This window comes from Peromyscus eremicus, chromosome 5 (assembly GCF_949786415.1).
Source record: "Peromyscus eremicus chromosome 5, PerEre_H2_v1, whole genome shotgun sequence".
Lineage (NCBI taxonomy): Eukaryota > Metazoa > Chordata > Mammalia > Rodentia > Cricetidae > Peromyscus > Peromyscus eremicus.
Genome location: NC_081420.1, coordinates 39,572,183 through 39,582,471, shown reverse-complemented (window position 1 = coordinate 39,582,471; position 10,289 = coordinate 39,572,183). Strand labels below are relative to the sequence as shown.

The 10,289-nt window shown below is 44.1% G+C and overlaps 1 long non-coding RNA gene across 2 annotated transcripts; it reads right to left on the bottom strand.

Annotated features, from left to right (window-relative positions):
• Positions 1-243: 243 nt before the first annotated feature.
• LOC131911343 (uncharacterized) lies at positions 244-10,127 on the bottom strand. 2 transcript variants are annotated; one of them, XR_009379336.1, is made up of 4 exons: positions 9,999-10,127; positions 2,741-2,877; positions 1,284-1,349; positions 244-397 (listed from the first exon to the last, which is right to left on the bottom strand). It is a non-coding gene; the product is annotated as an uncharacterized LOC131911343 (long non-coding RNA). The 2 variants fall into 2 exon arrangements; XR_009379337.1 differs by having other exon boundaries at positions 2,748-2,877.
• Between the last annotated feature and the right edge of the window lie 162 nt (positions 10,128-10,289).

Sequence of the window (10,289 nt, the reverse complement as noted above, 5' to 3'; positions counted from 1 at the left end):
AGTTTAGCTGTTTATCCTCAGCCTCATGGCTAGGCCCTCATTCATTCATTCATTTCCTTTTTAACCATAATAAAATAAAATATAGTAAGACAAAACAGAAGCCATCACATCAAAGTTAGATGAGACAAACCAACAGAAGGACATGAGCCCAATAGAAGGCACAAAAGAATCAGAGACCCACTTGTTTGCACTTTCAGGAATCCCACACTATAAATGCAGAGGACCTGGTGCAGACCTGTGCAGACCTGTGCGGACCTGTGCATGCTGCCTCAGCCTCTGTGAGTTCATGTGAGCTTTGACGTAGATCATGTTGATTTAAGAAGGCTTTGTTTCCTTGGTGTCCTGTCCCCTCTGGCTCTTACATTCATTCTGCCTCCTCTTCTGGGTTCCCTGAGCTCTGAAGAAAGGGATTTAATGGAAACATCCCATTTAGAGCTGAATGTTCCAGGGTCTCTCATTCTCTGATTAATGTCTGACTGTAGGTCTCTTTATTTGTTCCCATCTGCTGTAATTACTTCCATTTGTGAATCCTGATTGTGGCTGTCTCCTCCATATAATCAAAAATATGAAGCTGTGGATTCAGAGGTTAGCAGCCATCATTACCTTCAAATTTTCCTTGTCATATGATTTTTCATAAGAAAATGATAAGAAAAAATTGCCCTGCTGTCACAGGGCAGGTGTATCATCTTTGTGGTCAAGGGATGGCCCATGTGTGTAACGCTGTTACCTAACATTGTGAGGAATGGTTAAAGTCTTGTGACCAAATTCAGTCTTGAAAGCAGTGTAGTGACATAGAAGCCTTTGCAGGTGTTTTCCCTGGAGTTTGAAGTAACCACACACCATTCCCAGCACATCCAGGATGCTGCCTGGAGAGGCCCGAAGGGCCAGATGGACATTACCAGGTTCACCTCTCTGACTCCACTCAACACCATGAACTTGACTTTTTGTTCTGAGAAACAGACCCTGGAGCCAAGTGAGGTGCACTTTGTCACATGTGAGGATCTGCTTTGTTCCTTGTTGCTTTTCCCTTTTCGAACCTTTCGTTCTACCTTTCCATTCTGTTGCTTCTCAAACGCATAAATGTCTGTTCGGCAGCTCACTCAAGTTTTGAATTCTGGCTTGTGCAGTTTTGATTGTCTGTGTCAGATGTACAGCCAGACATGGTCCTCTTTCAGCACTTTCCACATTCTGTTAAGCACCATCAAAACTCCCCCTCCCTTTCTGTCCTCTATCCCCCACTCCCACTCACCCCTCACGCTCTTCAAGAAGAAAAAAAGAATCACCTTGTGTTGTAGTTCATTTGTTTCAAGAGAGAATCAACAGATCAGATTCAGTGCTCTATTTTGATACTAGAAGGAAAAAAAGAAAAGAAAACAATTAAAAAAACTGTATTCTCCCCAGACAGGGTAAAACCGTCAATCAAGATTCTACCTCCTGTGTACTCCCCAAGCCAATCTGCAGCTATGGCAGGAAGAAGTGGAGACTGGAATCTCAGCGGAAGGTGTGAAAACAACCACAACCACCACCCCACGACACTGTAAGTGGCTCATCACCAGTACCCTAGGGCAAGCTGCCACTATAGTAATCCACTTACTTCACGGCTGTGACTTAGCCGAAGGTATTCTGTGGGACACACAGTCGCTGCTCCATGGTGGCCAATGGCCATGCACTAGCTACTTTCATGTCAACTTGACTCAAGCTAGAGCTAACTGAAAGGCAAAACCTAAATTGAGAAAATGCCTCCATAAGATCCAGCTAAAGGGCATTTTGGTTTTTGGTTTTTTGTTTTGTTTTGGTTTTGATTAGTAATTAATGGAGGGAGGGCCCAGCCCTTTCTGGGTGGTGCCATCCTTGGGCAAATGGTCCTGGGTTCTATACAAAAGCAGGCTCAGCAGCCATGATGAGCAAGCCAGCAAGCAGCACTCCTCCATGGCCTCTGCATCAGCTCCTGCCTCCAGGTTCCTGTCCCTTTTGAGTTCCTGTCCTGACTTCCTTCAGTGAGGAACAGCAATGTGGAAGTGTAAGCCAAACAAACCCTTTCCTCCCCAGCTTGCTTTGTTTGTGGTGTTTCATCCCAACAGTAGAAACCCTAAGACAGGACATGTCACTCCTGAAGGAAAGAGATCCACCACAAAGCTCCATTACTCCTCTGGTTCATACATTCTCTCCACTCCTTCAAAATGCTCTCTTAATAATCTTCAGATGCTGAATCCCAAGCCCAATTCACGTTCACTTCAAGGGTATCACAGTAGATCTCAGAGTTCTTCATTCTTTTATTTATGGCACAAGAGTTTTTAGCCTCTTTTTTGTGCAAAGTATATCACTTAGTAATGTTCATTGATTCACATCTGAAAAATAGGGTGAACAGTGACCTGGAGCCTCCTCCTAGACCAGGACAGTGGCGAAGGGGCTCCACCCAGGACAGGACCAGTGACCAGAAGCCATCTCCCAGGCCAGCCCAGCACTACTCTCGTTTCTGGATTAGGGATGCTTCTCTCACCTCTACTGTTAGCCCTGTGCCCACAGTTATTTACAGTACTTTGCATCAGGAACTGGAAAGGCCCTCCTAGATGGGACAGCATGTGACAGAGAGAAGCATTGATAAGGCAGATGAGTTGTGCAGCTTCCCTTAAAACTGTATATGAGGCTGTTGGCTTTTTGAAGTGGGGGTGGTAAGCCAGTCAAGATTTTGAGTCCCATTTGTAGTTTAGTGTTCAAGGAATAAAAGTACCAGACACACCAATGACCTTGAAGTGTCTGTGGTGTAGATACAGCAAGGTGACTCTCATCTGTCCAGATCCCTGGCTGGAACTTAGTCAGAAGACACAATCCTCAGTAATCTCCATATCTGTTCTGTGCCGGTGTTTAAAGAAGGACCTGAGGAGGAAGAGGCAGTAACCACCTACTCTGTGACTCAGAAGAGGGTCCCTGGGCTGGGTCATAGCTTGGCACTGTGGGCAGAAGAGGATGGGTCTGGAGAAACCAGAAACTGGTTACAGAAACTTGACTGCTGGAATAACTTCTGAGCCAAGCGAACGTAACAGTTACGGAGGAATAAGGAAAGCTGCACTTCAGAGGCCGACTCTGCACTTCCTGACATGTGACGATGACAACTGATGTCTGTGTGCTGCTTCCTTCAAACTAAGAACCACAGGAATCCTGAAAGTACAAATACGACCCAACCCAGGACTCCTTACCATGACAGGCTGACCCAGCACAGACTCCATGGTGAGGATCCCCCAGCCCTGCAGTTCACTGGGATATACTAAGTGATTTCTTTAAAGGAAACATTTAATTCTCTTTCACTAAGCAATGGAGCTTAATGGAGGGGCTTTGAGCCTTACAATCTCAACTCCTCTGATACCAGAAAGATTGGGGACCAGTCTACAGCCTGTTGCCTCACAAAGCTAAAGCATCTCTGTCCCCATGTTCGGCACTAGAAAACCCTGGGGTGGGTTTCGCCTGAAGTCTCATTTTGTGTCTCTGAAAAGCTTAGACAAATGGAAGTACTTTTTCCAAGTGTCAAGAAAAACCATGAGCCAGGCGGTGGTGGCGCACGCCTTTAATCCCAGCACTCGGGAGGCAGAGCCAGGCGGATATCTGTGATTTCGAGGCCAGCCTGGGCTACCAAGTGAGTTCCAAGAAAGGCGCAAAGCTACACAGAGAAACCCTGTCTCGAAAAACCAAAAAAAAAAAAAAAAAAACTGTGGCATTCTCAGCTCTAAATGGAACATCTATATCAAAACCAAAAATAAAAACCATGAAAGCCAGGCCTGGTGGCTCACACCATTAATGCCAGCACTCAGGAAGCAGAGGCAGGCAGATTTCTTAGTTCGAACCCAACCTGGTTTACAAAGGGAATTCCAGGACAGCCAGGATACACAGAAAAACACTGTCCCAGGGGGAGAAGACAATGACAAAGAAGAAGAAGAAGAAGAAGAAGAAGAAGAAGAAGAAGAAGAAGAAGAAGAAGAAGAAGAAGAACTCCAGTTTCACCTGTTAATATTATGGCACCATCAGGAAGATTACTTTCACAAATTTGTTCATGAAATGTTTTATGCCTATACTTTCCAATATTCTCAACACAGGCCATCGTTTTCCTTTGACTTTTTCTGTTAACTCTCTAATAGTGTTTTGCTTTGGAAGCAAGGTGTTCTTTTCTATACCCACCTTTAACGTTTTCCTGTTTGAACTCACAATATCATGCACACACGTAAGTCAACTGCATTATTTAGAAGCCTGTCCTATTAGGAGGCAATATTAATAATTATGACAAAACACCTCATTGTTGGATTTGCCAGGCTGTGGGCTAATATAAAGTGAAGTAATTGATTTTAGTCTCAACCCTAGAAGGATGCAGCAGGGAGCAAAATCCTGCCATATGTATTGACAAAATCAAACCTAAGGTGAGTGATTGCTCCTGTAATGATGCTACTTCAGCATAAGAATCAGGGGCGCTGGGCAATGGTGGTGGTGGCGGCGGCGGCGCACGCCTTTAATCCCAGCACTCGGGAGGCAGAGCCAGGCGGATATCTGTGAGTTCGAGGCCAGCTTGGGCTACCAAGTGAGTTCCAGGAAAGGTGCAAAGCTACACAGAGAAACCCTGTCTCCAAAAAACCAAAAAAACAAACAAACAAACAAAAAGAATCAGGGGCACATCCCACCTCAATCTGAATGCAATGCCTGTCTTCTAAAATAGTTTACTACGGTGTTTCTCAAGGCAATCTGGGGAAATGGTCACCCAACATTCTCTATTTCATGAGATTTGAAAGAAAAGTGTTTCAGAGACAAAACCTATAGCTGGGTCAGAGTTGTAAAGTTTCAGAAAGGTAAAGGAGAGCCTAAGGAAATGTTGAAATCCTAGAAGAATAATACAAGGGGAAGACATTTAAATAAGGCTATCATGATTACAGAGACTTTGGGGTGATCACTCTAGTTGGTTTGTGACACATTCTATTATTTATATCTAGGTAGCCCCCACCTCACAATCCTGCTGTGGTCTCCCTGGCGCTGGGATTACAGGCAAGGGTAGTCATTTTTTATCAAGCTCTATGTTTTTTGGAGAGGGGGTTTCTTTTTGTTTTGTTGTGTTGTGTTTTGTTTTCTTGATTGTTTTTGAGAAAGGGTCTTACTATGTAACCATGGATGGGATAGAACTGCCCATGTGGACTGGCCTGCACTTGAAGTCAAAGTGAGCGCCAGCCTCAGACTCCCAAGGATTGAGTTTAAAAGCATTTACCACCATGCCTGGTTTAAGGGTTCTCTCTCTCTCTCTCTCTCTCTCTCTCTCTCTCTCTCTCTCTCTCTCGATTGGTTTCTTTATTTTAAGAGACAGGGTTTCTCTGTATAGCTCTGGGTCTTAATCTTGTAGACTAGGCTGGTCTCAAACTCAGAGACATCATCCTGCCTCTGCCTCCATAGTGCTAGGATTAAAGGCATGTATCACCACACCTGATAAGGGTAAATCATTTTTAAGAGCTTCCAATCTCTGACTCTATAGTTATTCATTCAGTAGTCTACCTTTATTAATAACCACTGATATGCTTGTGATGGAAGATTATAGCATAATTCATTAAATATTGAATACTCAGGATTACAAACTGCTTCCATCAGTCTAGTATCCTCAAACGTAATGGAAGAAAGCAGAAGTTGAAAGGCAGTAACTTAAGTCAGGTGCTACTTGCTACCAATCCTAAGTGCAAGCCAGGGTTCACACAGTTCAGGCTTCTAGAATCCTGCAGGACAGAAAACTCTAAAGCAATCATATAATGAGGACTAGGAATAAAATAAAAGAGGAATAGTTCAGACTGGCACTCAAACTACTTAGAATATATGCAAATCCTGGGGGATCTAACACCACATTTTCCTTTATCCTAACGTACTGTCCCATATGAATATGTCTATGTGGGAAATGTGCTTGGATGGAAAACAGTAAACTCCTCTCTGATCTAGAAATCTGCAAATCAACTTGATCTGACAGAGATCACAGTGACCCAGTTATTAACAAGGCTGAGGGAAAAGATACAAGTAAATCCAGAGGAAAATTAAAATTAACTGCAGAACTCCTGAAACAACGCATTATCCATGATCAACCGGGACCTGAGTGATTTTATTTCAGTCCATGACTAACTTGCTCTGCTGAAGAAGCCCTTACTTCAGACTCCATATCCACAGATTTCCCTAATGCCATGACAATGCACAGCAGCAAGTGTTCTGATTCCTCCAATCTACTTAGGAAAGCATCTGCACATACAGAACAAAGCCAGGCTTCCCTTAGAGACCAGGAGTCGAGACTTGGACCTCATGGTCAAGTGCCACCCCACAGCTCCTCAAAGGCACTCTCCTGGCTACACCCTGCTGTGGGATGGTCTGTATGTCAAGTGTGTTGCTGATTGGTTGGTAAATAAATCACTGATTGGCCAGTGGCCAGGCAGGAAGTATAGGCGGGACAAGGAGGAGAATTGAGAGAACAGGAAGCTGGGTGAGAGAGACACTGCCAGCCGCCACCATGACAAGCCACCATGACAAGCCACATGTGAAGATCCCGGTAAGCCACGAGCCATGTGACAAGGTATAGATTTATAGAAATGGATTAATTTAAGCTGTAAGAACAGTTAGCAAGAAGCCTGCCATGGCCATACAGTTTGTAACCAATATAAGTCTCTGTGTTTATTTGGTTGGGTCTGAGTGGCTGTGGGACTGGCAGGTGAGAGAGATTTGTCCTGACTGTGGGCCAGGCAGGAAAACTCTAGCTACAAATGGCACCCAACGTGGTGGCAAGAGTTTCCACCTAAAAACTGAGAAAAAAGATTCTAAAACAGAGCTAAAAACAGCTTCCTAATTGTCTCTCTCAAATGAGCGGCAGCTGCTGGTTTGAGCTACTGGCAGGTTCCTAGCGTGTGTGCTCGACCTGCCGCCATATGGCAGGAATGAGGCCTCTGCAAGTGGCACATTAAGCTGTGTGGATTTAGCCTTTGCTAGTATAAAACAAAAAAAGAGGTTTCTGGGCTACACGCTGCTTTGATAGAAGCATAGACCCACTATTTCTGAGAGTTGATGGCTCCCAGAGCTGGCGGAAAACGTACCACCACCATGTTGGGAAGTTGAAGTGGGCGGAGTCAGCAGCCATAGCGCCAGCGCCGTTTCAGGCTTAGAAGGCTGCAGTTTAAAGCAATAGGCTCAAGCTAATATAAAAAAATAAGCCACGTAAAGATGGCTACCACACAGAGAACCTGGATTATGTTCTCTTTGATATTCATAACTGAAGAAAAACATTTGATTACAAAAGCTGTTGGGTTATGCCAAAATGTATATTTTAAAGGTACCTTGACTTCAAAATTTGGATGTAAGGATATGTTGCTTTGGAAAGGAGGCTCTGCTTTTGTTTCCACAGAAAGCCAGAGGCTATGGATTTGTTCCAGATTAAGATACATCAGATTTGACCAGCCAAGACCACCTGAAAGGTCTCCGATGACACCATGGCCCAGATGATCCAACATCCAGAACAATTTCAAGGCAACTGGCTCAGACGATACAGCCTCACGGACTACTCCATAATCCTAAAATATTCTTTGTGTCTCCATAAGATACAGTGCCCCCCTCCAGCAGGAAGTAGTAAGAGAAGCTACGCCCAAATTCCCAAATATACCAAGCTGACTTTGGAGATGTATAAAAGTTAAAACCTTCCTTTTTAAGAAAAGAAAAGGGGAAGTGCTGTGCGATGGTCTGTATGTCAAGTGTGTTGCTGATTGGTTGGTAAATAAATCACTGATTGGCCAGTGGCCAGGCAGGAAGTATAGGCGGGACAAGGAGGAGAATTGAGAGAACAGGAAGCTGGGTGAGAGAGACACTGCCAGCCACCACCATGACAAGCCGCATGTGAAGATCCCGGTAAGCCACGAGCCATGTGACAAGGTATAGATTTATAGAAATGGATTAATTTAAGCTGTAAGAACAGTTAGCAAGAAGCCTGCCATGGCCATACAGTTTGTAACCAATATAAGTCTCTGTGTTTATTTGGTTGGGTCTGAGTGGCTGTGGGACTGGCAGGTGAGAGAGATTTGTCCTGACTGTGGGTCAGTCAGGAAAACTCTAGCTACAACACCCAGTAGATTATCTGAGTTTGTTTCAACAAGAGACTCTTTTGGACATCTTTGGGCAGTTCAGCTTTAATTGTTGGATGGGTCTTAGTTGGGGTTACTATTGATGTGAAGAAACACCACGATCAACACAACTTGGGGAGGAAAAAGCAGATGATTTTTCCGACAATCATCACAGTAACCTGAAGCTCTGAGCAGACCTAAAGTTAGAGTGATACCCCATGCTCCATTCTGCCGCCCACGAAATGACTTCACTGTGAATCTTGGAGACTGATTTTTTACTAATATTAAGAACCAGGAATCACTTGGTAATTTTATCAAGAAAAGAATTTGTTGAGTGTTTTTTCCTGGATTTCCTTTTCTAAAGCATGATCCTACAGACATACCTATTATTTTTAAAATTACAAGAAAATGCTGTACAGGACAGTGCTCATTATTTCATAGAGAAAAACTGTAATGGCCGAAGGACTCTAACAGATCTGAGCATGGCCAACTCAGCACCCCCTCCCCTCTCCCTCGCTAACCTGTTAGATTACATTCCTAACGCTAGCCCCCAAGATCTATTCCTTTATTTGGCCATTTCCTTATATCTGACTAAAACTCCAAGTCCAGATATTCAAACACCAAGGTCCAGTCATCAAAATCCATTATTTGGCTACACTGGCTAACATGTCCAGTCAGAACTTACCCATTCATCCTGACACACACTTCCCCTTTCTCTCCTTAAAAATCACTCCTGGAAAAAAAAAAAAGAAAGAAAGAAAACTACTTCTATCTTTGATCCAGAGCAGCGCCCACACACACACAACTTCCCACCCCCTCACCCCCACAGCTTGTCCCCTCTGGGATAATAAATCTCCTTTGTGCTGATTATTTGGTGTCTGAGTGCATTCTGTCCCTACTCCAAGACCCTCTTCAATGGCAGAGTGGGGTTTTCATTAACTTAAAATGCCTAGATGGCCAGGTATCGTAGCTTACACCCATAAGCACTTGGGAAGCTGAGTCAAGAGGATTCCATGAATTTAAGGCCAGCCCCGCTTACATAGTGAGTTCAAGGACAGCCTGGGCTTCTTAGTGAGACCTTGCCCTGAAGTGGGGGTGGGGGCAGATGAAGGACACACCTGTGGGTGAGAGGGAGAAAAAGGAAAGGATCAGGAGGAGAGGACAAACTTAACAAAGAAACCCATATGTATCCAGTCACAAAAAATGGATTTTATATGATTTACAAAATGATGCTGAGGTTAAATTTTATTCATGTGTAAGGACACATAACTATTTTATTATTTTTCCTTTAAAACAAACTGAAACACAAAGTCTCACAAGTAGGAACTGGCAGGCTTCAAAGTTGTAGTCCTCTTAACTGTGCCTCCCAGGTGCTGGAATACAGAAGTATCCCATGTACTATGCTCAGCCATGAAGCATAGCTTCTGTCAATAGAAGAGCATGCCAGAATAACAGGTTAAAGGTGAAGAGAATCATTTCTATAATGTTACCTGCCCTGCTCACAGGTTAAAGGTGAAGGGAATCATTTCTATAATGTTAACTGTCTTCCCCACAGGTTAAAGGTGAAGAGAATCGTTTCTACAATGTTAACTGCCCTCCCCACAGGTTAAAGGTGAAGGGAATCATTTCTATAATGTTAACTGTCTTCCCCACAGGTTAAAGGTGAAGAGAGTCGTTTCTACAATGTTAACTGCCCTCCCCACAGGTTAAAGGTGAAGGGAGTCGTTTCTATAATGTTAACTGCCCTCCCAAACCTCTCCTCCTCGGTCATGAAGAGTCCTCTGCAGCGCTGCACTGGACCCACTGTGCTGGGCACTGCTCCCGTTACCCAGGCCAAGGAGGGACAGGACACATGACCCACATGGCCTTTGGACCAGGGTGTGTGGATGCACTTACTCTGCAGTCTCCAGTGTATCTGAGCATCTTCTGTTCCCACCAGCGGGAATCTTTAAACTTTTGTTCCTGGTACTCCTCAGTCTTTCAGAGAGAAGACTCGTCTTCTTTGTTATCTTTCTTTTCCCAACCTAGATCCACAACATAGCAAAGTGTATTATCACAGAGAATTAAATGAAAACAGACACAAGGGCACACAGTGATACTAACAGTTACTTTCAGAAAATGATTCTCCAATACCTGCTGTTGGTTTACATAGAGTATGTTGCTTGTGGGCGGTGGTAGCGCACGCCT